At 45.0% G+C, this 27,408-nt stretch overlaps 1 long non-coding RNA gene across 2 annotated transcripts; it reads left to right on the top strand.

Moving 5' to 3' along the window:
* Nucleotides 1–26,780, top strand: LOC310669352. 2 transcript variants are annotated; one of them, XR_014507126.1, is made up of 3 exons: nt 1–119; nt 812–924; nt 26,350–26,780. It is a non-coding gene; the product is annotated as an uncharacterized lncRNA (long non-coding RNA). The 2 variants fall into 2 exon arrangements; XR_014507127.1 differs by having other exon boundaries at nt 27–261.
* Nucleotides 26,781–27,408: the final 628 nt, after the last annotated feature.

Here is a 27,408-nt window from a genome sequence, read left to right as displayed (position 1 = left end):
GGGAGAATGGCTGCTGAGAGGCTGAGGGCAGTGTTGTGTCAGTGTGATCTGTCTGAAGTGAAACATACAGAGGAAGATCCCTAAACGTTAATTGGGAGAAACCTGTGCAGGAGCTCTCTGTAAGGAGCAGAGAAAATACTGCTGAGGTGAAAGTAAAAACTTCTTATAAGAAGCTGTAAGGCCTGAGTGAGGTAAAACTCTGGTGCAAGTCTCACCACAGTTTTTCTTTATAAGTCTAAGGAAGAAGACTTCCATCTACAAGTGAGAACGTACCCATGTTTGAATAAATATATTGTTATCAGTTATATGTTTAAAGTTTTTCTGAATACAAAGAGTCTGGACACTGTATAGTCTTTACAAAGAAGCTATCAATCACCTAGAAAAATTACTTAGCTTTCTAGCTGAAAGCTACTCTGCTTCTTCGCATATCATCAAAAAAAAAAAAAAAAAATTCCTATACATAACAGGCCTGACCCCCTCTTTGAAATGTTTTTGGGGGGACACTGCCTTGCCCCCCCGATGGTGCCACTGCTTGGAGAAAGGGAGAGAGTCAGAAGAAGGCTGATCAATAGCAGGTGCAAACCCCCCCCTACCCCCTACAATAGCTTTCACTGGAGGCCTCCAAAGCACTGGGGTTTTAGTCAGCATTTGTTGTTTGCATGTGCTAGTTTTCACTTACTGACTCCATACTGGCCACATATAAAGCCTTTATGCAGAACGGCTTAGTTTGTCGTGAACGATAAACCTTGGGTTTTCTTTATCCTTTCAACCAGCAGTCTTACCAGTTTTTCTGTTTTTTTTCTGCACACAGCTGCAATATATTTACAAAACTCCAACAGGAGCCAGACATACGCACATGCATCACCTGTGCCTTACAGAAAATTGCTCTGTGGAAGTTTTGCTGCAGCATGATGTGTGTAATAGGTGAGCAGCCTCTGTCTTGCCTCATTTTCTGTGCAAGCTTTCCTTTGACTTGATCCAGCAGGGCTCTTCTTAAGCACCATGAGGAGATGCCAGGTTTGAGGCCTGGGCAGGGCTGAACCTACACATGTAATGTGGAGAGTTTGGGAAAAGAAAACCAGAGAAGACTGATTTGATTCATCCTCCTGAATCACTTCCCACCCTACAGTCATTCAGAACCCCAGTGCTTTGGGGGCCTCCAGTAAAATCTATTGTAGGGGGGAGGTGGGGGTTTGCACCTGCGATTGATCAACCTTCTTCTGACTCTCTCCCTTCCCAGACATCTCACTTGCATGTGTGAACCTGCCACCCCCCTCAGATTGATGTGTTCTCTTGGCCCTGCGAGGATGCAGGGGGAACGTAGATGAAATATATTGTTTTTCAGGTAGAATAGCTTCCAAAATGGTACATTTGCTTTCAAAGCGCTGTTTGGAATGCATATGAACCGCTGCCTCCAGCTACGAGAAACTAAGCCATTAAAGTTCAGATGGCAGTGGTTTCTGGGTTTGTTTTTTTCTTTCTCTTCCACCAAATGATTCAGTCTTTCCCTCGTTGCTCTGAGCAAGAAAGGAAGAGAAAGTGAAGGGAAGCTTAGGCTTTGCAGGTTCAGATTGCATTGCCCCCATTGGGATCTCTGCTGCAGGCTAAATCTGAGTGCTGTGTTCCATTTAATTGTGCCTAGGAAAGTTATTCAAGCCCTGAAGATCCTGGGGGCAGGGGGCTTTATTGTCTCTTTCCCCCATTATATCTCTTTCCTCAAACTTATTGAGCAGAGTTGACACAGCTTGGTGTGGTGATGGAGAGGCAATGCATAGGAGCTGTGCATACTTGTTATCACTTGGAAGAGTAGCTTAGGAATGGGAGGGGGAGGGGCACCCTGGACAGCACTGGGGCTGCAGGGGACCCCAGTCACTGCCTCCTCTCCTGGTTGCCCTTCAGCAGGCCCAGTGCTGCCTGAAAAAGCAGTGTGAGGCACACTGTGGAACAAGCGAGCCTTCAGGGCAGGATCCAGCAGGGGTGAAATTGGGCTTTCTGTCACCTGGGTCAAAAACCCATTCTGCGAGTTGCCTCTTTTCCATAGGAAGAAAAGCTGAGCAGCATGTTGAAAAACGTTTCCCTTTGTTTTTGGTTTTCTTTTGCAACATGGCATCCCCTCCTTCATAGTGGCTCTCCCGTAGTAACTCTTGGAGAGCCTGGAGGAGCAAGAGCTGCAGAGGTGGTGCGCAGGCAACACAGAAGCATGGTGCCAGCCCTGCCCCTCCAAGTCCCCCTCCCCTTCCAAGGCTGGCTGGCAGCTCTTGGGTGGTGCCTATTTCCTTCCTCTCTGCCAGCTGGCCTCTTCCCAAAACTTTAGGTCTAACTTTGGGTTGTTCCTGGGAGGGAGGGCTGGCAAACCGCACTGGAGCAGCTGGCAAACTATGGAGCCAGGTGAGTGAGTGGAGGGGTGGGGCAGAAGAACCCAAGAAGAAAAGTTATTTTGGAGAGAAAATGTGTCAGGATGCTGCCAGCGATTCTCGGCTGGTTGCCCAGGAATGTACAAAGACAAGGGAATATTTCTTCCTGTCCTCTTTTTATTCAGTATTTACAGAGAGAGGCAATAGAACCCAGCCTCTTAGATAATAGCGCTATCCCGAGTGAAACTCCATCCTGCCGTCTCTCCCACTTCCTCGTTCATCACTTCTACAGGTGCTGCTATGTGCCCTCTGCCTTTGAGCTCTTTGCTCCCCTACTTTCAATGCCTGCTGTGTTCTGGGAGGGAGGTCTGGAATGCTTTCTAAAGACGCTGTGTCCATCAGCTGTCACCCTCTGGTGCTTCCTCCTCCTCCTCTCCCACTATTTCCCAACTTCCCCCCTCATCTGTCTCTGAGCTATGACTTCCCTCAACCCCCTGTTGTAAATCTACACCCTCTCCCTCTTCCCTGGAAGGGACAAGCTGGGGAGGCAGTCTTCACCATTCCTCCTCTTCCCAGTCCCTGACAAAATGCCAAACCACCTTCTCACCTGGTGGGGAGAGGGAAGCTGTCCCAAAACCAAATGTAGGAGTGATGCATTTGCTTGGGTGGTGTACCCCATGCTGCTTGCCCCACCCACTTGGGATGCCCCACCCCCATGGTGTAGTACACCTGCAACCCCCCCCCCCCACACACTTCAGGCGCTGGTGGGGGTTGCTATATTATTGACTAGGAATGGTGATTGAGGGGAGCAAAAATTACATGTTTGCTCTTAATTTGTACATGGAATTGTGAAGAGGGCAATAAATATGAGCTGCTGTATATGCTTGTTATCCACATGGAAAGGTGATCAAGGACGGCAGACTATTATTATTATTTGCATTTATTTGTTGCTTTTTGTAAAAGTCTCAAAGCAACTTCCAATTCCATAAAAATACAAAAAAACAATTAAAAACCAGTTAGAAACCAGATACAAAAAAAGGAAATGAAACACTATAAACTGAATTCCTAAAGTGCTCATCCAGCGATACTATAAAAAGGACAAATCCTACAAAATATTTTCTGTGCATGCTAAATTTGCACTTGGAATGGGAATTGAGGGTAATAAATATGAAGTGTGCATGGTTGTTTTGCACATGGAGGTAACCGAGGGCAATAAATATGAAGTGTGCATGGTTATTTCACACACAGAATGGTAACTGGGGGCAATAAGTAATAGCAATTGCTCTAAGAGTACCAATTTCCAGAGGAGCAGCCATATTAGTCTGTTGAAGTAAACAGACTATCAAATGTATTATGGCAAAAGCCTTCATGTGGAAGGGCCATCACTCAGTGGTGAAGCATCTGCTCTGCATGCAGAAAGTTGCATCTTGAGTCCTCAGGAGAGAGAGAGAGAGAGAGAGAAACCACTTCCTGAAACCCTATAGACCTGCTGCCACTCAGTGTAGACAATACAAAGCTAGATGGACCAAGGGTCTGACTCAGTATAAGCTTCCTGTGCTTCTGTTGTCAGATGCAGGAAATAGAATACCCAGTCTGCTTGGCAGATCGTTGCAAGGCAGTCTTTACCTGAATGAGCTTGACCTGGCTCAGATGAATGATGAAGGCCCTGCTCAAAGATCTGTGATATTGGTTGCCTCACACGTGTGGAGCTCCTTCCCTCCCACTGTGTGTTTGGCCCTTTCAATATGGCCTTTAAAAGCTCACCCATAGAATCATAGCATCATACAGTCTGAAGGGACCCTGAGAATCATCTAGTATAGGCTTCCTCAACCTCAGCCCTCCAGATGTTTTGAAACTTCAATTCCCATCATCCCTAACCACTGGTCCTGATAGCTTAGGCATCATGGGAGTTGTAGGCCAAAAACATCTGGAGGGCCGAGGTTGAGGAAGCCTGGTCTAGTACAACTTGCAGCCTTGGCGCTATCAGCACCACACTCTAATCAACTGAGCTATCCAGCTGAGTATCCATCTCATACTGCTTCATCTTAAAGGTCTTATTGTGGTGCTGATTTAATTATTTTATCGTGTTTTTTTAGCTTATTTCAATGGTGCTGACCTATTACTGAAATATACTGCTTTTTAAACATCTCATTTGGGAACAATGCGGCCATGACCTTCAACTTTGGAGGGGTCATTGATTGATTGATTGATTGGGGAGTGCTGGATACTGCAATGCATTCTTCCAGTCTTTTATTGTGCCCTAATCCAGAGGGCATTAGGATGCCATGGAAGGATTAAAGCTCGATGAATGAGAACCTTAGCTCTGGCAGGCTAGAAAGGTTGTCACGTGTTGCTGTTTTGTGTTTTTTTTACTCTTCCCATTCAAAGTTGCAGGTTTCTGCAATGGTTGGCCAAAGAAAAATAATCTGAGCACAGATTCCCAAGCCACTTTTGCAAATTTGAAACCGGAGGTGCTCACAGCTGGAGCAACTTCCTTGATGGTTAATAATTTTCCAGGGGCTGAAGTACCTCTGACACACAAATTACTATCTGTGCTTTGAACATGCAAAGCTGCATAGCCAGGGTAAGTGTTATTATTACTGCTGAAAGATTTATGCCCTGGCTAAATTGTAATTTGGGTAACTGCATTCTATCTGCCTAAATTGCCCCTTGCGGTTACGATTGTATACAGTAGCTTTCATTACACGCCTTGGCCTCTGTTCTTGAGGAGCTTTGCAATCAGCAGTGGTTGAAAAGCCAGATCATCCATCCCCACTGATGGCAGAAATCCAGGAGTGGATTATCATGTAGTTCAGGGACAAACACAGCAGATAGCCAGGAGTGGGGAGAAACAGGTACAGGTTACCAGATCCTGAAAATCCATTGTCATTAGAATAATACTGAAAGTAAAGGATATTTCCCAGCATGCATATGGAATGTCCAGACCTTGCAAGATAAACTAGAGCCAATCAAAAGAAGTGTTAGAACAGACTGAGAGAGAGAGAGGCGGTGGGGAGGGTTGTGTGTGTAGTGGTTAGAAATTAGGGCTAGGACTTTGGGAGACTGGGTTTCAAATCCCCACTCAGCTATAGAGCTCACTTGGGCCAGTCACTCTTTCTCTGCCTGTCCTACCTTCCAGGGTTGTTGTGAGAATGAAATTAATAATAATAATAATAATAATAATAGTAGTAGTAGTAGTAGTAGTAATTTATTTATACCCCGTCTTTCCTGGTTCAAAAACCAGGGTGGCTAACAACAAATTTAAAACACTTAATTGTAAAAGCAGCATAAAATACAGTATAAAAACATGAATAACAATAAAAATCAAAGTTCAGAAATCAATTTAGGGGAAATCCATCTAATAAGCATTAGATAATCACCAGGGCTAGCTGGCTGAATTAGACCTACTTGGGCCAGCGAGGCGGCCAGGGGAGAATTAGCTGTGGGGTCTCAGAGCGGGTGATCTTCATAAAAGGGGAGGGGGAGGGAAGAGAAAGGAAATAAAAGATCAGGCTGAATTCAAATTAAAGGCCAGATGGAATAACTGTCTTACAGGCCCGATGGAAGGAGGTTAAATCCTGAAGGGCCCTGGTCTCATGGGACAGAGCATTCCACCAGGTTGGAGCCATCACTGAGAAGGCCCTGGCCCTGGTGGAGGATAGTCTGATTTCCTCATGACCCGGGACCTCTAAACTATGGTTATTCATGGACCTTAAGGTCCTCTGCAGGGCAGACCAGGAGAGGTAGTCCCATAAATGAGGAAGGAAAGAACCATGCACATCACCTGCAGTTCATTGGAAGAAAGGTGGGATAGAAATGTAATAAAAGCACGTAAAGTAACATTTTTGAACACTAAGGTTGTATTGGGCTGAGGGAGGGATGATGATTATAACACAGTTGAAACCAAAACAAGGCCAACAGGCAGGAACAGGAGTACAGGTGAACACTCATTACAAGGGGGCAGGGAGCAGAGAGAGCTTGTAAACGAAAATCTAGGGCAGAGGTGGGGAACCTTAGTTTCCGGGGGCAGATGTGGCCAGCCTTCTTAAGACACACTCCTTGCCAGCCTTGATTCACATCTCCCTTGACTGTTTTTGCCTGGTTCAGTGTTCCCCATATAGGTGGTACTTGTCCACAACTATTCACTTGGTTGAGCGAGTGACTGTGGACCTGAACTTGCCTGAGTGCTTTTTAGGCAGTGGGAACCCCATTTACTTTGTCCTGGGGTTTGTTTCTGTTTTTATTCTGGTGATGCTTTAGCGTGTTCAATTTTATGTTTGCATTGCATTTTTTAAAGACATTTTACGGTTAATAATAATAGCGTTTTGTAGGTTGTCCAGAGGATTTATTGTTAAAGGGATGGCAGATGAATAAATAAAGCCAAGCTTCTCACACAGAAATACTGTAGTCTGCAATGCTTAAGCAGTGCAACCCCACCTTCTAACCAATCGAATGAGTCAACCCAACTTTCTAACACAGTTCCCTTTTGTTTGGGTGGCAAAGTCACTGAGTTCTGTAACCGGGGGCTGGTGACGGGGAGAAAGAAATAGATTTACTGAAGAAGGGGTATGCTAAAAAAATGATAAGTAAAGAGATCTATTAAAGGGTAGGTAGAGGCAGAGAAGAGTGTGTTTATTTCTGTGGCACTGCTGCACTTTCTCGCTCTTCTTTCTCTCCCCCCCCCCACTCCATTTAGTGTTCTGGACAAACTATTCCCCCCTCCACAGTCAATTCAGCATTTTTCAGGAAACAAAATGTGACCTCTCTTAACTCCCAGGCACTTGTTATTTCATACCTTCCTGCCAGGCTGGATCCTAATCAACCAGAAAAACTCAAAATGACAAACAAACAGGAGACAGCTTTGCTATCCGAGGTTCATTAGCTCCTGGCGACCTTTTAAATTTCCAAGAAATGCACAAAAAGAAGAAAAGGGGGGGGGGGACACACACACAGTGGGGAGGTCTTTAAGTCATAGTGTTCCTTCCTCCATCCTTGCCTCTCCACAGATTGCACACATTTTCTATGTGCCTTGTAATGAGTCGTGTGTCTCTGCGGTATTCTCAGGGCCTGCACTTAGCCAAGCAAACGCAGAGAGGAGCTCTGGACCAGAGGCAGCTCTGTTAAGGGATGACAGGCAATATATTTGCAATCTCTCAAGGTCATTCATCTCCCCAAGGTTATTGCTGGTTTTGTGCAAGTGTGTGTTTGGCTGGGAATGAAGGCAAAGATTAACGGGTAAGTTTGCCATACCATAGCATACATGCCAGCAGCTAGTAGAAGCCCCCCGCCCCCCAGCAAAGTATGGGAGGAAGACTGTGACTGCATGGCATCCATGGCCTCTGTTTGTGTCAAATATTAGATTGTAAGCTCTTTGGGGCAGAACTTATCATCTTGCACACTATGAAATACATTGAATATTGATTTGCTACTGTGTAATATTAGAAGATGATAGTGAAGTATTGCAGGCCTCCCTGCCCCCATAGAAAAGACTGCCATCATACCAAGGTGTGATCCAAATTAACAACTAAAAGCCTGGGTGAAGCCTTGTGGTTGAAAACTGACAGTGAAGGCACCAGGCATGTTCCCCTGTGGAGAGCATTCCACAAAATCGAACCCAGGGTGGTGACAACCCCCATAGCCTTCCAAGCCTGCACAGCAAAAATGATTTTTTAAACCAGTGCAGATGTTATAGCTTTGATACAAAGGCAGCTTTCCCTACCTCATTCACCCCACCTCTGCTCACATCTAGCCTGATGGAATGTTCTGGTGGACTCACAGATTTGCTCACCCACTTGTGACATGGCTGGTCATTTATAATATAAGGACTTAGTGGATTTTTCAAAATATCAAATGTAGTTATCCTTAGCATTGCATGCTAATGCAACCTCCCTCTTCCTCTGCTTATCTTAGATGACTAGGTGGGTTTCTCTCTGGGAAATGGTTATTTATTTGCTATGCAGAGGATTGTCTTAAAGTGCCCCAGGAGATGACATCATAATACCTGCTGTGGAATAATCAGTAGTACTTCACCCCAACTGACTCTGCTGCACTCCATCACTTGGAATTGGGAGCTTTGTCATGCAAAGCAATATGCTTTGTTACTGAGCCGTAGCCCATCCCCAGCCATACTCTATGATTCCATGATTCTATGAGAGCAGGCTCACTAGAACCTACATTTAACAACTGGTAGGGACACGGGTGGGTGGTGCTGTGGGTTAAACCACAGAGCCTAGGACTTGCCGATCAGAAGGTCAGTGGTTCGAATCCCCACAATGGGGTGAGCTCCTGTTGCTCGGACCCTGCTCCTGCCCACCTAGCAGTTCGAAAGCACATCAAATGCAAGTAGATAAATAGGTACCGCTCCGGCGGGAAGGTAAACTGCGTTTCTGTGCGCTGCTCTGGTTCGCCAGAAGTGGTTTAGTCATGCTGGCCACATGACCCGGAAGCTGTTTGCTGGCTCCCTCGGCCAATAAAGCGAGATGAGCGCCACAACCCCACAGTTGGCCACGACTGGACCTAATGGTCAGGGGTCCCTTTACCTTCACCTAGGTATTGGAATGTTTACCTGGCAATGATAGCAGGCGCCAACAGCAGAGCTGCAAACAGGACTATGTCAGGGGCACTGTGGGAACAATTATTATTCTTAGATTCCGTAACCAGCATTCACCATGAGGTCCCAGAACGGGTCATAATTTAAAAATACAAGATGAATATCAGTTAAAACAACTTACAACTAGACAAACAGGGAGGGTCTTCTTGACTCTCTATTGCTGTAGTATATACAGTAAGAATTTAACATCATAAGAAGAACCCTGCTGGATCAAAACAAAGGGCTATTTACTCTAGCATCTTGTTCTCAAAGTGGCCAACTAGTTCCTTCTGGGATACCTGCATGAAACATTTCCACTGCAGTTGCAACAGAGATTTACTACCCTTGATCTGGACAGTATATTTCTGCTGATGCAGCCTAGAATAGCATTAACTTTTCTCCCTTGCTGCATCACACTGTTGACTCATGTTAAGTTTGTGGTCCACCAAGACCCTAGATCCCTTTCACATGTACTACTAGTAAGCCAGGTGTCCCTCATCTTATATTTGTGCATCTGGTTCTTCCTGTCTAAGTGCAGAACCTTACATTTGTCCCTATTGAAATTCAATTTGTTAGCTTGGACACAGTTCTCCAATCTGTTAAGGTCATTTTGAATTCTGATTCTGTCTTCTGTGACATTAGCTACCCCTTCCAGTTTGGTGTCAACTGAAAATTTGATGTGCATCCCCTCAGTTCCTTCAAGTCATTTACAAAGATGTTGACCAACAGCAGGCCCAGGACAGAACCCTGTGGCACCCTATTTGTCACTTTTTTTCCAGTCAGTCAACCGGCTACAAATCCACCTAACAGCTACCTCGTTCAACCCTCATTTTACCAGCATCCTCACAATAATATTATGGGGGACTTTGTCAAAAGCCTTACTGAAATCAAGATACGCTATGTTCACAGCATTTCCCTGATCCACCAATTTTGTAATTCCATTAAATAAAGAAATCAGATTGGTATGGCATGACTTATTTTTGACAAACCCATGCTGGGTCTTCATAATCACAGCATCCTTTTCTAAATTCTTACAGACCGACTGTTGAATTACCATATCTGTTCTAGGACCCTCTGTGGTATCATTGTCAGCTCACCAGTCAATAGTTACCTGAGTCTTCCTTTTTTCCCTTTCTGAAGATGGGGACAACATTTGCCCACCTCCAGTCTGTAGGGACCTCACCTATTCTCCAAGATTTCTCAAAGATGATAGACAAAGGCTTTGAGATTACATCCGCAGGCTCCTTTAGTACCCTTGGATGCAGCTCATGAGGCTATCACCAGGTTTAACATCACTTTCCTTTTGGGTGAAGACAGAAAACCAAAGACTGAAACCTCGCAAAGTTTTCTGATGCTTTGAAGGAAGCAACATTGCTCTCCTTTACCATTAAACAAAGATTGAAGATGTTCAGAAGATTGATTTATATGACACTTGAGCATGGATGTCCCATTATCTTGTGACCTCACCAAACTCAATGAGAAATACATCAGTGGAACCTTTTCCAAAACCCATTTGAGCCCCCCTCTTCATAGCAATTAGACTTGCCTTACAATGTGAATTACTGATTACGTTCTGTTTTAGAGTCATTTCATTATTGGCAAGAATGGCTTTGAAATTCAGTTGTGTTGCAGACAGCCTTGCAGTCAGTTTCATTTTAGCAGAGCCACATATCTTACCCACCCAGCTCCTCTGCCACTGGCTACATGAACTAGGAGGGAAAAGAATGGGGGAAGGACCACAACTCAGTGCAGAAAAAGGGAACATATTGTAGCTCAAGGGTAACACACCTGCTATGAATACAGAAGTCCCCAGGTTCAATCTTAGGCTGGAAAGAACCACTGCATGTAACCTTGGAGGGTAAAAGCCAGGCAGTGCATATACCAGCCCTCCTGCAACCAAATGGCTTGGACTATAATTCCTATCATCCCTGACCACTGACTGTGCTGGGCTGTGCTGATGGGAATTGGAGTTCAAAACACATTGAAGGCACCAGGTTGGGGAAGACTACTGCACAAGCTGCACCAATAGTCAGAGCTGGTATGAGGCAGTTTCCTATTTTCTTATTTATTCATTTTATTTATATACGACCTTTTCAACCATACATACATAAGAGAAGTAAGTCTGATCTTTCTACTAGGAGTCTGCCAGTAGTTTACATTTTTGCACAGACTAGGAAACTAAATTCTCTTACCAGAGGATGGTTAAGGTAAAAGGTAACGGTAAAGGGACCCCTGACTGTTAAGTCCAGTTGCGGACAACTCTGGGGTTGCGGCGCTCATCTCGCTTTACTGGCCGAGGGAGCTGGCGTACAGCTTCCGGGTCATGTGACCAGCATGACTAAGCCGCTTCTGGCGAACCAGAGCAGCACACGGAAAAGCCGTTTACCTTCCCGCTGGAGCAGTACCTATTTATCTACTTGCACTGGCATGCTTTTGAACTGCTAGGTTGGCAGGAGCAGGGACTGAGCAATGGGAGCTCACCTTGTTGTGGGGATTCAAACCACTGACCTGATCGGCAACCCCTTCTGTGGTTGATGTGCATATGTCTAACTTTGCATGTAGACAGCAGGCCAGACAAGCTCTTGGATCTTCTATATCATGGGTGACACAGTATGTATCTTCTACATCTCTCCACCTCCTATCATCCTTGAACATTTGGAGGAAGGGCTGTTTCCCAGCAATAGAGCATTTGTTTTGCATGCAGAGCATCTCGAGAGCATCTCGAGCGCCACTAACGGTTAGTGTAAATGATACTGACGTAGATGGACCAATGATCTGACTCATGTCAGCTTCCTATGTTCCATTGGCCATGGTGAATGGGGCAGGTGCAGGCGTGACAGCTTGAATAAAGTATGGGGAGGCAGGTAAGCCACACCCCACAGAATTGATCAAATGACATGGTGCACACACACCATTTGAATGGCAATGACCATCAGCTTGGGGTGGGGGGTGGGCCCCTCAAATATTTTATTTGTGGGGAAGACCCCTTGGCCCCTATGAGTTGGCTCATATGGGTAGGTGGGAGTTGAAGTACAGCACCCAGAGGGCCACAGTTTCCGCATCCCATTCTACGGTATATATTTTGACTGCAACAGTAGGGTAGGGTCCCTTTGCAACACAGCACAGTAGATAGCCAGTAAAATGAGCTGCAGAAAAATGGGATAATGTTCTTTCCCTGTGGTGGGATGTCAGAACAGTGGGTGTACTTTTACTGGACATAACTTCAATTTGCACATGCAATTTTGTGCTGCCAGAAAGCACCTTTGATGCTCTCTCAGTGTGAATGTGTGAACAACAAGTCTGCTATTTTAAATGTACTGGGGTTTTTAATCAATTGAGGATCCATGTAAGAAGGAGAGTTTACAAACTGCATTTTGAACTTCCTTCTTCTTCTTTTTTGTCACTGTTGAACAAATGCATTCTACCTGAAGATCAAAATGGTCAAAATGGTCAAAGGCCTGGAAACGATGCCTTATGAGGAACGGCTAAGGGAGCTGGGCATGTTTAGCCTGGAGAAGAGGAGGTTAAGGGGTGATATGATAGCCATGTTCAAATATATAAAAGGATGTCACATAGAGGAGGGAGAAAGGTTGTTTTCTGCTGCTCCAGAGAAGCGGACACGGAGCAATGGATCCAAACTACAAGAAAGAAGATTCCACCTAAACATTAGGAAGAACTTCCTGACAGTAAGAGCTGTTCGACAGTGGAATTTGCTGCCAAGGAGTGTGGTGGAGTCTCCTTCTTTGGAGGTCTTTAAGCAGAGGCTTGACAACCATATGTCAGGAGTGCTCTGATGGTGTTTCCTGCTTGGCAGGGGGTTGGACTCGATGGCCCTTGTGGTCTCTTCCAACTCTATGATTCTATGAAGTGCATTTTTAGACTTTAGCCCCCCCCCCCACCTAAAGTTCTACACATCTGGGAATAGCTCCCTTCCCTGATTTTAGCCTCTCCTCACTGTTCTGAAATGTTTCTGTAACCACTGTTTAAACAAGTGTGGCCCAGTCACAAAGGCAGGAAACACTTTGCCCAAGTACTATCACTGTCACTGATCCTTGGATCAGAGTGGGCAGCTTCCGAACCTTGCAGGGGGCCAGCGAACTCGCTTCCAAGGGCCCTGCACTCCATGGAGCAGTGTGCCAGTAAAGGCAGCATGCCCAGCATGAACTGCTTGAGAAAGGAGGGTGTACTAGGCTCCACTGCTGCCCTCACTGACTGACAGTGGGTCTCCATGGTTTTGGACACAGATTCTTTCCCAGCCCTACTTGGAGATACCAGGGATTGAACCTGATGCTCTACCGCTGAGCATGAGGCCCATTGAGAGACACCCGCCCCCAAGACAATTATCAGATATCAGACGTCTCTACAGGTGCCTAGATTGTGTGTGTGTTTGTAATATTGAATTTATTCTGTTTGCCAATTTTTTAGATTTTCGCCATTCAAAAAATTACTGATAGGTTCTGTATTTTGCATATCTGTATTTCCAATGCTCTGTATTTTGACATTTGGGCTGTTTGCTGTAAGCTGCTTGGGGTACAGTTCATTGTGGAAAAGCTGTGTACAAGTAAACTCAGTCAGTAAATTTCACCTCCCCCATCCTGCTTGGACCCTCCCTAGGGTTGTCCAGCTCCAGCCACTAAGCTCCTTCCATTCCTCCTCATGATCCGACCATCACCTTCATGACATTTCCATGGGACTCATGACATGGATGCTTCAGATATTTAAGGGATTCCTTCTCCACCTAGCCATCTGCCCTACCCACCCCACTTGGTGCTTTTGCACAGTGGCTCACTGTTCATATTACTCCATCCTAGAGCTGTTGATGCCTGCAGAGTTGGGAGCATGGGAAAATCCCACCCCCCTATCTCTGCTTTCCCTTCTCAAACCATTCCTTGTCTGAATAAAGCAGAAAATTAGCAAGGAATGCTCCAGCCATCGCTGAGATATAATTCATTCCTACCACTGTCCATATGTCAGGTTTGATTTTAATTTCAGATAAAGTCACTGCTCGATTAGAGGACTATCATCTTCAGAGAAAGGGCCATCCCTTCCTTACTTGTAGCAGTGAGCCGCTGGAGCAATGTGTCTTTCTTTCCCTCTGTACACACTTGACTTTTATGCCTTTTAATGACTTTTATGGTCCATCCACCATGCTGATACCTCAACAACATGGAAAGAAGCACTCGCCATCCTCTCCTACCCTTAGCTCATCCTGTGATTAATTCCACAAATGCATTGGGCATTAAGAAGTACATGTGTAAACTCTGCCCCTTAATGCTATGTATTATAATAATAAAAAAGGAAAAAGCCTTTTCTTCTTCTTCTTCTTCTTCTTCTTCTTCTTCTTCTTCTTCTTCTTCTTTTTTTTGGGGTCTTTCATAAAAACAGGGATGCGGGGCAATTTTTAGTCCAGGGGGTACATTTACTCATGGGAAGGTTTTCCAGGGGCCGTATGCCAGTAACGAATGTAGCAAAATTCAAAAGTGGATGGAGCAATGGATGCGACTGCTATTTTTGCACAGTAGGCTGCATTCTAGCCATGCAAAACCAGAGGTCTCTGCAAGCAGTCACAATCACACCTGTCCATCCTCCAGGCAAGCAGGTGACAGTTCAAAAATTCATTCCAGCCAGGGAAAAGCAAGGTGTGGCCTGAGAAGAGTTTTTGTGGTCTGGCTAAAGACTCATAGAATTGTAGAATCAGAAGGGACCCCAGGGTCATCTAGCCCAACCCCCAGCAATGCAGGAATCTTGCCCACAGCTGTCTCTGGGTGCTCGAAACACCAACCTTCTGGTTAACAGCCAGACACACTGACCCATTGTGCCACTGGAGCTCCTAGCCTGGGCCTGGGCAGCTGCATTTGGTCCCTGGGCCTGAGGTTCTTAATCCTTTCACTAACCCCCCCCCCCCATTTCAAGGTAGCTAACAGTGTTTTTTTTAAAAAACTCAGCTAGCTATTTGTATGCAGTGGCGAAGCTGCATGCTCCACTACCAGGGGCGGAGAGCAGGCAGGGCATGGCTGGCCAGTGTGGTGTAGTGGTTAAGAGCGGTAGACTCGTAATCTGGTGAACCAGGTTTGATTCCCCTCTCCTCCACATGCAGCTGCTGGGTGACTTTGGGCCAGTCACACTTCTCTGAAGTCTCTCAGCCTCACTCACCTCACAGAGTGTTTGTTGTGGGGGAGGAAGGGAAAGGAGAATGTTAGCCGCTTTGAGACTCCTTCGGGTAGTGATAAAGCAGGATATCATATCCAAACTCTTCTTCTTCTGGGGGCATTGCACACTGCCTCAGGGGGCATGGTACACTGCCTGCGAGGTCATGACGCGCTTTCTGGGGGTGTGATGTGCTGCCTGTGGGGGTGTGGTGCCCAGCGCGCAGGGGGGTGCATGGTGTGTGTCCGGGGGGGCCGCCGCGATGGCACCCTACCAGAATAGTGGTGCTGGGGGTGGTCCGCTCCCTCCGCAGCCCCGTTCCTCCACCAGTATGACATGAAAGCCATAAACTATTAAGCACCACAGAAGGAAAACCAGAGCAGCAATTAAACAGAAAATCAATTAAAAAGCACATGAGGACACAATTGTCTTCACCTGGTGTTGCAAACAAGGCACCTGTCAAGTGTCACTAGGGAGAATATTCTGCAGCTGGGGTGTCACCACTAAAGAAGCCCTAAATGCCACTGTCTATCTCTGAAGGCAGTGGCATGCAAAACAGGCTCATATGCTATGTGGCAAGTTGATTAAAGTGGCCAGGGTGAACTGAAATGCTGCCCCATTTTTGCAGTTCCATTTGCATGTAGTGAAGAAAATGACAAAAGAATGGTTTGAGGTAGATGAAATGGGGTGAAAAAAGGGGGCTTTACAGACCCCAATTTCTTTGAGAATACCCTGCTAAGACCACTTTCCTTCCCCATAAAAACTTACTTGGTAGTGCTAGATAATGAGGTCTGCTGCAGTTCGAATAGTTCCCAGAATGCTGAAGGAACAGTATCAACATTACTCAGATAAAAATAGGAACATTTTTCACTCCTCCCACGTGCATTTCCTCCCAGCAGAAGGGTGAGTGCTACCACCACTACACCAACGGGACACAGCACACACAGCCTCCACCATCCTGAGGAAAACCCCTAATCCTGATTTCATTTTATCTTATACTTTGGTAGATTTACAAAAACAAAAGAAAACCACACTAATAAATAAATTTCAGAAAGGGGCAAGATTAGACACGGATGCACATAGCATTTTTAGAAAACAAAATCAAGGCAGCTTGCACTCAGTTCCACTCCCCCTTTCTTCCCACCCAGAGTGGCCCTGCCCTCTGTCCACCCCTCAGAGCCAGCACATTACATAGGGCTGGGCCTCAGTGACAGCAGCCTCTCCTCCTCCCTGCCTTCCTGCCACCAAGCAGCCGCTGTGAGCCACCCAAGGGAGGAGGCTAGCAGTAGCAGCCATGGAAGGTGCTTCCTCACAACCACCACTGCCATCACTCAGGAGAAACATCAACTCACCTTCCTCCCTGAGCTTGGTAGCAAAGGTGGGCAAAATAGGGACATTCTGGGATAAAATCAAGAGCCTGAAAGGCTTTCATAATTCCGTGGCTATCCCTGGAAAATTGGGACACTTGGAGGGTTTGCAGTATCTCATATGCTAATATCTCTGGGAACTGTAATTACTTTCCTAGGGCTTCTGGAACACCAATTCAAAGTGCTGGTTTTGACCTTCAAAGCCTTAAACAGCTCAGGACCACAGTACCTCAAGGACAGCCTCTCCCCATATGACCCAACCCAGACCCTACAGTCATCATCTGGTGTCTTTCTTTATGTTTTTCCTCCATGAGAAGCCTGGAGAGTGGCAACAAAACAACAGGTCTCCCCATTTATGGAGACTTTCCCCAGGGAGGCTCACCTGACGCCTAAAGATATGTAACATTCCTCTTCTCCCAGGTGTTTGGCTAATTAGTCCATGCTCTTTTTAAACCATGTTAAGTATGGGGAGATATTGTTTTGTTGGTTATCATGTTGTATTTTTGTGTTTTTATATTGTATAACTACCCTGTGCTCCTCAGATGAAGGGCAGTATATAAATTTTAACAACAACAACAATAATAATCACCTGAAATGATTTAGGAGCCCCGGGGAAATGGCGTTCCCCAGGGTCTTTGCATCCGCAAAGCAGTTGCATGGCTCAGTAAAGGATGCAGTTGTAATCCTTCTCATTGCTGCTACTGTCACCAAGTAAAGTTCATAGGAAAGGAGAGAAGCGAAGCTGTAATGAGAGGGTGGGCAGGTCCTGGAGATGAGGCCAAAGAAATTGCAACCTGAGCTTGGATGTTGGAGAGTTACGGCTTATAAATTGCCCATAAATTTTGAACTAGGGAAATGTGTGCTCTGGAGTTCTTAATTCTGAACATCTGCATCACTGTGCTTGATGGGAGACAGCAAGGAAGGAGGGCTCAGTGTCCTCGTCTGAAGGCATGCAAAACCTTTGTATGTGTGCATGCAAGAACCACATTGTTATATTTCCTGCTCATCACCCTTCAAGCTTCCTTGCTCAATCTGTTTCCTGGGTTTGTTTCAGTGAAGTGGGAGGAATGTAAAGAGAGTCACCAGGTGATCATATCTTAGCTTCCCCCTGCATTTGCCATACCAAGCTCTGCTCTCCTTTGCTCACTTACTCGTCACTTGATCTGTCCCACTTAGCTTCTTCTTGATCCCTTAGTCTTGAGCATAAGACAAAAAGTCTATTGATCATCATTCTATTCTTGGCTCTATCAGGAAAGGCAGACCAGCATGTTGCCTGAATAGTGTGCTGTTGAAATCCATACCTACATGCCCAAATTAGAGTGACCTGGTTTCCATTGTGCAGAAGTGGGTGCTGAGTACCGTACTTCTGGGAATGAGATCACTTATTTCATCCAATATTGTGGTGGGTCAAGGATACAGCTGTTAACACACCACCCCAATCACCAAGCAGTGAGAGACGGATTCCAGGCACTTACACAGAGTTCTGTTTCTTTGGAATGAAGGTCCACAGAGACTGTGGTGTCTTTAGGATATAGGCTTTATTTATACTCATATACAACTTGAGGGGCCCACTGAATGAACTCCGCAACAGATCTTGTTTCTCCATTGGTCACAGCTTTAGAGGGAGCTGAACCTCTCTCCTCTTTTCCACCCACACAACTTGGGTGCAACCACAGAGGCGCCATCATGGAATCTGTGGATTTGTTATCTCCTAATCTGTGGATTTGTTATCCCAAACTGGCTACCCTGCCATCCCTGCAAAGCATAATTATTCCAATGGAGTTTTGAGGCTAGATCTGTACAGAGTAGCAAAAGATCAGACTTCCACTACACAGATATGGGTAGAATAGGTTCAGACCATGTTCAAAGTGCATTCTGTCAGTGCCTGGCAACAGCTGGGCTTAGGGGCTGAAGTGTTGATGTGAATGAGGCCATTGTGGTTATATTTAGATAAATGTGGGGCACATGGACAAAATGATACAGGATAAAATATTCTGGGAGATTCGTGGAAAAATATGTTTCATGTCAGCTTGGATAACTTTGGATAATGTGTTATTATAAAGTGGTACATGCTTCTGTGGGCAACAACCTACTTCTTCAGATGCTGTGTGGCGATCTGTGGAAAACAAGGTGGGGGAGTCACCGACACATGTAACTCAGAAAGGGAGGTAGTCAAGGCATGTATGTGTGTCCCACTGCTCTTCCAGCTGCTTGTTGTGCTTCCAGAAGCAGAACACTTTTGTCTTTCCAATGGGCTCTTTGTTTGTCTACAGAAACTAGGTCATCACTTGCAGTTGCCCAGAGAGCAACTCTAGCATGAGCAATGCCCTTGTGGCTGCAAAGCAGAGAACACAGGACAGGGGGCTCATTCACACAGCACTGAGGGCAGGCCTGCATGTGCCCTGGCTGACACTCAACGGGGAACCATCACCGGCCATGCCTAAGGACTGCATACTGGCTTCTCAAACACATGATTGCTGCCACACACACAACTTTCCATGTTGAAGGCAGGGATCGCGAACACACTTACTGAGGATACAATACATGTGCTTAGGGGGGAGGGGGGGGTAAGGGGTTCAATACTGGAGTTCAGTAACTGGACTGGTCTTTCCACAGACTCAGGGAGTGCTAATGGTCCACTGGTTAGGGGGTGCAATACATGCCTTGCCCAGGGTCCTGGCAACCTATGCTACATCACTGATCCTGGCCACATCCATACTATACATTTAAAGCACTATGATACCACTTTAAACAGTCATGGCTTCCCCCAAATAATTCAGGGAGGTGCACTCTGTTAAGATTTGTTAAAAGACACTTACCCCCTCCCAGAGCTACAGTTCCCAGGGTGCTTTAAGAGTCAACCCCTCTTCACAGGGCAGTCTGGGAACCGTAGCCCTGGAAGGAGACCAGGGGACACCTAAAGAGCACTCTTAACAAACTACAATTCCCATAATGCTTTTTTGTGGGGAGGCATGACTGTTCAAAGTGATATCATAGTGCTTTGAATATATGGTGTGAATGTAGATTTTATAAAGTGGGGAAAAGGAGTGGGAGAGTGGGCTCAAGCTCTGTTGGAGCCTGGGGACTCCCACCTGTGGGTCACTCCTCCTTTGGTCTCTATGGGCCACTAGTTGTTATAACAAGCTAACCACTTAGCATATATATAGAATGTTCAGGGCTGCTCACTGCAGCAGGAAGGTTCCAGTTGGAGACTTCCTAATTCTAAACTCCAGTCTCATAGCCACTACATGGCACCACATTTTTGTTATTTAAATGCGCTACAATGTTTGTTTCCTGAAAAGTGCTTTAGAATCCACTGTGGACATTGTAAGTCGTATTCATTTTCCATGATCACAGCTCCTGCAGTGTTTAACCCCAAATGTTTCCAACAAACAAGACAGTGGTGAAGTTTATTAAAACAAGCCCTCCCTTGATCTTTAATCCCCTGTAACAATTATTTGCTCTTTGTCATGTTATTATGAAGTTGTATTACACTCCCCCTATGGAACCTGGCTCTATAGCAATTGTCCCTCTCTCCCCTCCCTGTATTATGGCAACGTCCCTGCCTGTTCAGCAGGCACGCAGACACTTTGATGTTTATCGTCCCTTGGAATTAATGTGCTGCCGAGTTCTTTTTCATTAGAATGACATTGTATCAAAGACAGAGTAAATCCATCCATCCATCCATCCAGCTAGGCACCGATAAAACATCAGAAAATTTGATTAAATGGAGTTTATATAAAGACAGAAATGGCTCTGTTTGGGTGTTGTTTTTTATGTGTGTTTCAGAGTTGTTGTTTCCACATATAGCTGGGCTTGGGAGCTGAGCATTAATATCCTGCCCCCAGCTTACCTACATAACCATGAAAGTGTACAGGAAGGATTGCTATTTATTTAAATTCCAAAGCACTAATTCTTTGCCCTGAGGGAGGAACCAGGGCATTAAGGTTAGAGGTGGTTTGCGATGTCAGACAATTCTGATGAAAACAGAAATGGGAGTGGAAATTGCCCCTGTTTGCTTATTCACCTTGTGTCCAGAATGGAAATAAATCCAGCAAATACGGTCCTGCTTTCAGACTGCAAACAATACATATTCGGTTGTGTGTCATCATCCCACACTGTTCACCATTTGCATTGCATTTCCCTTGCACTGAAATGAATAGGATGGAATAATGTATTGACTGTGTAAGTAACAAAATTTTGCCATAATGCAGGCTTTTTTTTTTTTTAATGGAAGATGAACTGCAGTGCAATGGAAACAGTGCTGTATTAAATTAATACAGGGTAGAATGGAAAACCATGCCTTCTTATGTTGCCCTAGTGGTAGTAGAAGAATACGGGAGGTTGGGGATGGAGCCAGAACAGAATGTGGAATGTTGAGAGAGACTCTGGTGGGTTATGGGGGCCGATGGTGGCTGGTTCCAATCAGGGCTGGTTGGTTGAAAGGTAGGGAGGCCAACAGTAGCTGGAGTCAGAGGCAATAACAGGCAGAGCCAGCTAATCCTAGGTCTCAATCCTGCTTCCTGCTGAGCTCTAGAAGGGCAAGACTAAGAAGGGGGAAGCTGACAACCCGGACCACCTGCTGGTTGGACTGTAAGTAAAGAAGGTGGCCAGGTGGGGACTAACTGAAGTTAGATGAAGGTTGGTAAGGAAGTGCCCTATCTGCCCCAATCGACCAACCTCCACTGTGAATGAATAGTGCTCATGTTGCAATTGTAACCAGCTTTGCAGAAGTATCTGTTTTCTCATAACTGGAGCAAGGGCACCCCATGAGGCGCTGGCACAGGAAAGCATCTCAACAGGCCAGAGTTCTGGGACCTATTTCCCCACCATTATTAACTCACATGGCAGTGATAATGGTGATACACACAGGACCATTTGGAAATGTTCCTATTGATTGGAAATGAATAATTACTCCCTTTCCTCATTCTCCAAGACCATCTTGGTAAGCAGGAGAGCTGAAGCACTAAGTGGGATTAATAACTACTTTTCATTACTTTTAATGCAAACTATTGATTTTAAAGTGTTGTAGGGGAATGACAGTTTATTACAATAAGACAATAAAACAGACTATATGAAATAATTGAGAGTAATCTCTTGCCTTTTCCTTTGCGACACTGGGACATTATGTTCTGTGCACTTCGAGACATTTATGGCAAAGTCTATCCAGACGATGGCAGCTTAACCACTCTATAAAACAGCACTTTGGAGCCGAAGTGTTATAAATAATAGGCCATAAAGCTACTAAATGGAACTTTAATTTGATTCTGTTCTGTCATGGAATGACAGAGAGAGGATGGGGCAGAGGGTTGTGTGAGGTGGGGGTGGGCTTAAAGTGATGCCAGGTTCAACTTGCACACACATATGGCAGTGGCTAGGGTGCGATGGCAGATGACCTCCAGGTAAAAGGGGGAGCTTAAAAAAAGGAGCAGTCCCTGATTCTAGGAATGGAGTCACTGTGAGTCATAACATCTAACTTTGCTGTATATCAGGGGTGTCCAACAGGTCGATCATGATCTGCTGGCTGACCGTGGGTTGTCCGTGGCAGATTGTGGTTGATAGTGAGATCCTGATGCGCCCCCCCCCCAAAAAAAAACTTTGGTAAATCCAATGGGTAGATCACTGCCAGTTTTTTTTAGTAGTGGGAGTAGATTGCAGTCTCTTGGGAGTTGAACATATCTGCTGTATATCACTGGTGGAGAACCTTAGGCCCGGGGCTGAATGCGACCCTCCAGGCCTCTCCATTTGGCCCGTATATATAAACAACTTTGTACAGTAGGCTCATACACACACACACACCTCTGCCTCTGCTCCAGCCTACCATGGGCACGTGGCCCCTGGAAAGCTGTGCAGAAGGGGATGTGGCCCTTGAGCTGAAAAAGAATCCCACTTAGCTCAGCTGGTAGAGCATGAGACTCTTAATCTTAGGGTTGTGAGTTTAAGCCCCACCCTGGGCAAAAGATGGACTAGATAGCTCTTGTGGTCCAATCCAACTCTACACTTCTACAATTCTGCTGTATAAGAGGCACATTCTTAGCTGATGGTCAGAACAGATCCAAATATCTCTCTCCCACCCATCTTGCCAAGCAGAGAGGGTTATATAGGTATTTGTGTATGTAAGCAAGGGACAGTTTTTGACTGAGATTTTAAAAGATAGATGAATTTGGGCATCTTGGGGGGCTGGCTGCCTCCCTGGAGACCTGATGTGGGAACAGAGAAATCTCTAAACTGTGTGGCTCACCCATGCCCAAACTGGATATTTGTAAATAAATGTTACATAATGTTTGATATGCCCCCAGAGATTCCACTGGGTAAGCAACTGTACTTGTGGAATGTTTCCCCTCTCAGTGAAGTGGTGATGAGAAAAAGCATCATATTCCCTTTCATGCTTTAGATTTATAGCAAAGGAATGACTTTTCTGGTTAGCATTTGGGAAGTTGCAGCTGCTCTTAGGGTGCTTCAGGACTGCTGTGTTTTGGGGGCATGAGTCAGTCTCATTGGCAAACCTGACCTCTTCCCCCATTGGACTTTTTGCAGCAGGGAAAGTGAAGAAGAAGAAGAAGAAGACGAAGAAGAAGAAGAAGAAGAGTAGTAGTAGTAGTAGTTTGGATTTGATATCCCGCCTTTCACTCCCTTTAAGGAGTCTCAAAGCGGCTAACATTCTCCTTTCCCTTCCTCCCCCACAACAAACACTCTGTGAGGTGAGTGGGGCTGAGAGACTTCAGAGAAGTGTGACTGGCCCAAGGTCACCCAGCAGCTGCATGTGGAGGAGCGGAGACGCGAACCCGGTTCCCCAGATTACGAGACTACCGCTCTTAACCACTACACCACACTGGAGAAATGCACAGGAAACTGTGGAATAACATTTGCTTCCTACAACACTATCTAACCTACTTGCAAACAAATCCAAATTCTTGTTCAATAAATAGCTGATGTGATTTAATCTCTCTGCAAACTGTGCAAACAGATCAGGATACATGCTCTGTATGCACGTAATCTGGAATTGACTGTAGTGAATGCCGTAGACCTATTGTCTTGCTGTCAATACCATTTTGATTTCTTTGTTGTTCTAATTATTGGTGTATGTCTGTGTTTGTGATTTTTAAATCAAGTTGTTAGCTTCCTTGTGGATTTTCAAGTGGAAAGGAAGGATATAAACAATTGAATAAATAATGTGTAAAATCAAACAATCGGCCACTGGGGGAAGAAAAACTCAAGCAATTCATGGTTCAAAGGCAAATTTCAATCATGTAACACCAAAAGCAAAAGTTGGTTTCAAAAATTACAACAAAAGGCTTCTTCTGCTATACTCCCAGGAAGACATTAGCTGTCTGCAATTGAAAGAAAATGGGTTTGCTCCATTTTTTCCCTTCATAATCAAGCTGCTGTTCCATTTTTTTTTTTTAATTTACAGATTCTTGCTTAGTTTTTGTTTGAAAGATTCAGCAAAAAGAAAACTCAGTATTAAAATGCCTTAACAAAAATCTATGGAGAGATGACACTTGGAATATTGTGTATACCTCTGGTCACTGCACTTAAAAAATCAAGTCAAGTAACCTTTATTAGCATCACATAGGAACATTCAGAATACATTCAGAATAAATAAGCCAGTGTGATCCTGTCGCCATCCCAACAGTACAGCCACCCACCAAAGGGAAGAAGAGGCAAGCAATCTGTTTCATCTCTGTGGGTTTCCAGCAAGGGCAGGATCCTGTAGCATACTTTGGCGACAAAAAATTTAAATAGAGGAACTTAGCTATTGTCTTGGTGAACTCCTGGTCTCTCCCCTGTAATAAGAAGCGTATAACCTCTGTCTCTGGTTTCCATGTTGGAATACATAGATGGTCTAGAAATTGATGGCAGAGATCATCATACATTTTACATTTAAGGGCCATGTGCACCAGAGTTTCCACCAGGTGGGCATAGGCCCAGAGCAGGCAGGGTTTAGACCAGGGAAATCCTAAATGTACAGTGCTATCCCATTTAGCCGCCAAGTACAAGCAGCACCATAAAGAAGGCCTATTTGTGGCCATTTTAGATCTTAAGGCTGCTTTTGACTCAGTCAACAGGGGGCTGTTACGGTCCAAACTGGAGTCACTGGGCTTAGACCCCAGGTTACTTTACCTGATTAAAAAGCTTTACTCAAATAATACCTTATAAACGATATTTTAGAAGCCGGAAAAGGTTCAGAAAAGGGCAGCCAAAATTATCAAGGGGTTGGAGGAGCTTCCCTACAAAGTTTAGGTGTAAGTAAGAGTGAGGGCATGATAGAAATGTATAAAATTATGCATGTTGTGAAGAAAGTGGCTAGAGAGAGGATTCTCTCTCTCTCTCTCTCTCATACAGGGCGTCAGTTACTTACGGAAAGTAATACTCCCACTTTAGTCTGCCTTGGTCAGGCCACATCTGGAATACTGTGTCCAGTTCTGGGCACCACAATTTAAGAAGGAATGTGTGCAGAGGAAGGCAACCAAGATGATCAAGGGTCTTGAAACCAATCCATCTGAGGAACGGTTGAAGGAGCTGTGTGTGTTTAGCTTGGAAAAGAGGAGACTGAGAGGAGATATAGCCATCTTCCAATATCTAAAGGGCTCCCCATGGAAGACAGAGCAAACTTGTTTTCTCCTGCTCTGGAGGGTGGGACTCGAATCAATGGCTTCAAGTTACAAGAAGAGAGATTCCGTCTAAACATCAGGAAGATGTTTAGCTCTTCTGACAGTAAGTGCTGTTCAGCAGTGGAACAGATTCCCACGAGAGTGGTGAACTCTCCTTCCTTGGAGGTTTTTAAGCAGAGGTTGGGTGACCATCTGTCATGGATGTTTTAGTTGAAATTCCTGCATTTCAGGGGGTTGGACTAGATCACCTTTGGGGTTAGCTTCCAACTTGATGATTCTATGCTGTCTCCTTGAACTATGACAATGCCTCTAGTGTCCCTGAAAGGAGGACATAGGGGTGTGTGGGTGTGCGCACGCAGAAAAGCCTGCCTTTGCATGGCTGAAATGTAATCTACTGTGAAGGCCTCTGGGAGGGTGTGTGACCACCATCCTAGACAGCTTTAAATGAGGATCAGACAAACTCAAGGGCAAGTCAGCTCTTCAACCTGGAAAGGAGATTCCGACTAAACATCATGAAGAACTTCCTGACAGTAAGAGCTGTTTGACAGTGGGACAGACTCTCAAGGAAGGTGATGGACTCTCCTTCACTGGAGGATATTGACCAAGAATATTGACCAAGATGACCAAAGGTCTGGAAACCAAGCCTTATGAGGAAAAGTTGAGGGAGTTGGGTATGTTTAGTCTGGTGAAAAGGAGATTGAGAAATATCATATAATCAAAGTATTATAGAATTTGGACCACAAGGGTCATCTAATCAAACCCCCTGCAAGGAATGTTTTTGTCCAACGTGGGGCTTGAACCCACCACCCTGAGCTATTCTGTTATGAATGTTCTAAGGGTAAGTGTCAGGCTTGAGGAATTCTTTCCCTCCCCTCCCGATGGTTTCAAGGAGCTGGAAGAAAACAAGAAAGGTTTTAATTTAGATTTATTCAGTCACTGTGATAACAGATGAAGAATTTCAGTCTTTCTCCATGATGTTGATCACTCTGGCTCCTCCTCTCTTACCCTTCCGCAACAGCCCCAGCCCCTATGGAAGCCTCCCATTGCCAAACATCGCTGCGTACATTGCTCTTGTACCCTCAACGACCGCCGTGTCCTAGGGGATGGAGGATCTTCTACATTGTCTATTGAAGTGTTCGTTGGTTGCTCTCTCCCTTCTCTTAATTCTCCTAACTCAGCATAGCTTGGCTGCTCACCCATCTCTGTCTTATTATCTCCCTCATAGCTTGGCTACAATTCAATACTGTCTCCTTCCTCCCTTTGCCTCTTTATCCCAGTCCCTGACCGTAAGAGTGGTTTGACAGCAGAATGGACTCCCTTGGTTGATGGCCACCAATCAGAAGCTGTGCCTTGGTTTCCGAACATTTTGGAAGTCAAACCGACTTCCGGATTCCATTCGACTTCCGAGGTACCACTGTAACAACAACAACAACAACACTGAGGGCCCCACATCTGCTGCCCCTAATGCAGGCAGCCAGCCAGTACTGAGATGGATTCAATAGTCTGACTTGGTATAAGTCAGCTTCCTTTGTTCCAGTAGTATTTTGTATCAGCCGTAATCTCCAAGAACATACCCGCAAACTAATCTGAAGATGTCACCAAAACATAAATATATATCTCGGGCTGCTTTGTCTTTTAACCAAAGCTATTAAGCAAGTTTGTATGTCTGTAACAATTTGTATTTTCTTCTCTCTCCCTCTCTTTTATATCTATGGTAAACTTTATGTAAAAATATACTGTATATACACTCTTGATAAAACAGTTTCCCCAGCTGTGCACAAATAAAGCTTAGAGATAATGCAAAGCTAAAACAGATATAGGTGACTAAATTATATGTCTTGATAGGCTTGCTGAACCAAAAAGGTTTTAGCAAGTATCTAAAACAGTAAAACAGGGCAGCTGCCTAGGAGTTCCAAGCACAATTGCTCCCATACCAAAGAACTGAGCTCTCACAAATATGGAATGAGATTTTGCTACATAAAGAAAATAATTTACTACATTTTCCTGATATTTCCATACCAGATAATTTGCACATTTTATGTGATTTTTCACATTATGTAAAGGTCACTTCTGGAAATCTAGCGGAAGTTTAGCACTCATTTCCCTGCTAATTGTTTCCAGAAAAAAAGTCAATTTGCAACTGCATTAACTCAGAAAATTGTAGGAGTTTTACATTGCAATTTCATGGGCAAAATTTGGGGCTCTGTCCTCGCATACAGTTATATTTTGCTGTTTAAAATTTAGCACTATGTGCTGATATGTTGATTAAAATGTTGCAGTTCTGTAACCCAACAGGTACTGCAGTGTAAAAGGAGCATTAGAAATCAGGACAGAAT

Source organism: Podarcis tiliguerta, assembly GCF_965153285.1.
Source record: "Podarcis tiliguerta genome assembly, chromosome: Z".
Classification (NCBI taxonomy): domain Eukaryota; kingdom Metazoa; phylum Chordata; class Lepidosauria; order Squamata; family Lacertidae; genus Podarcis; species Podarcis tiliguerta.
This window is presented reverse-complemented; position numbering and strand designations above follow the sequence as displayed.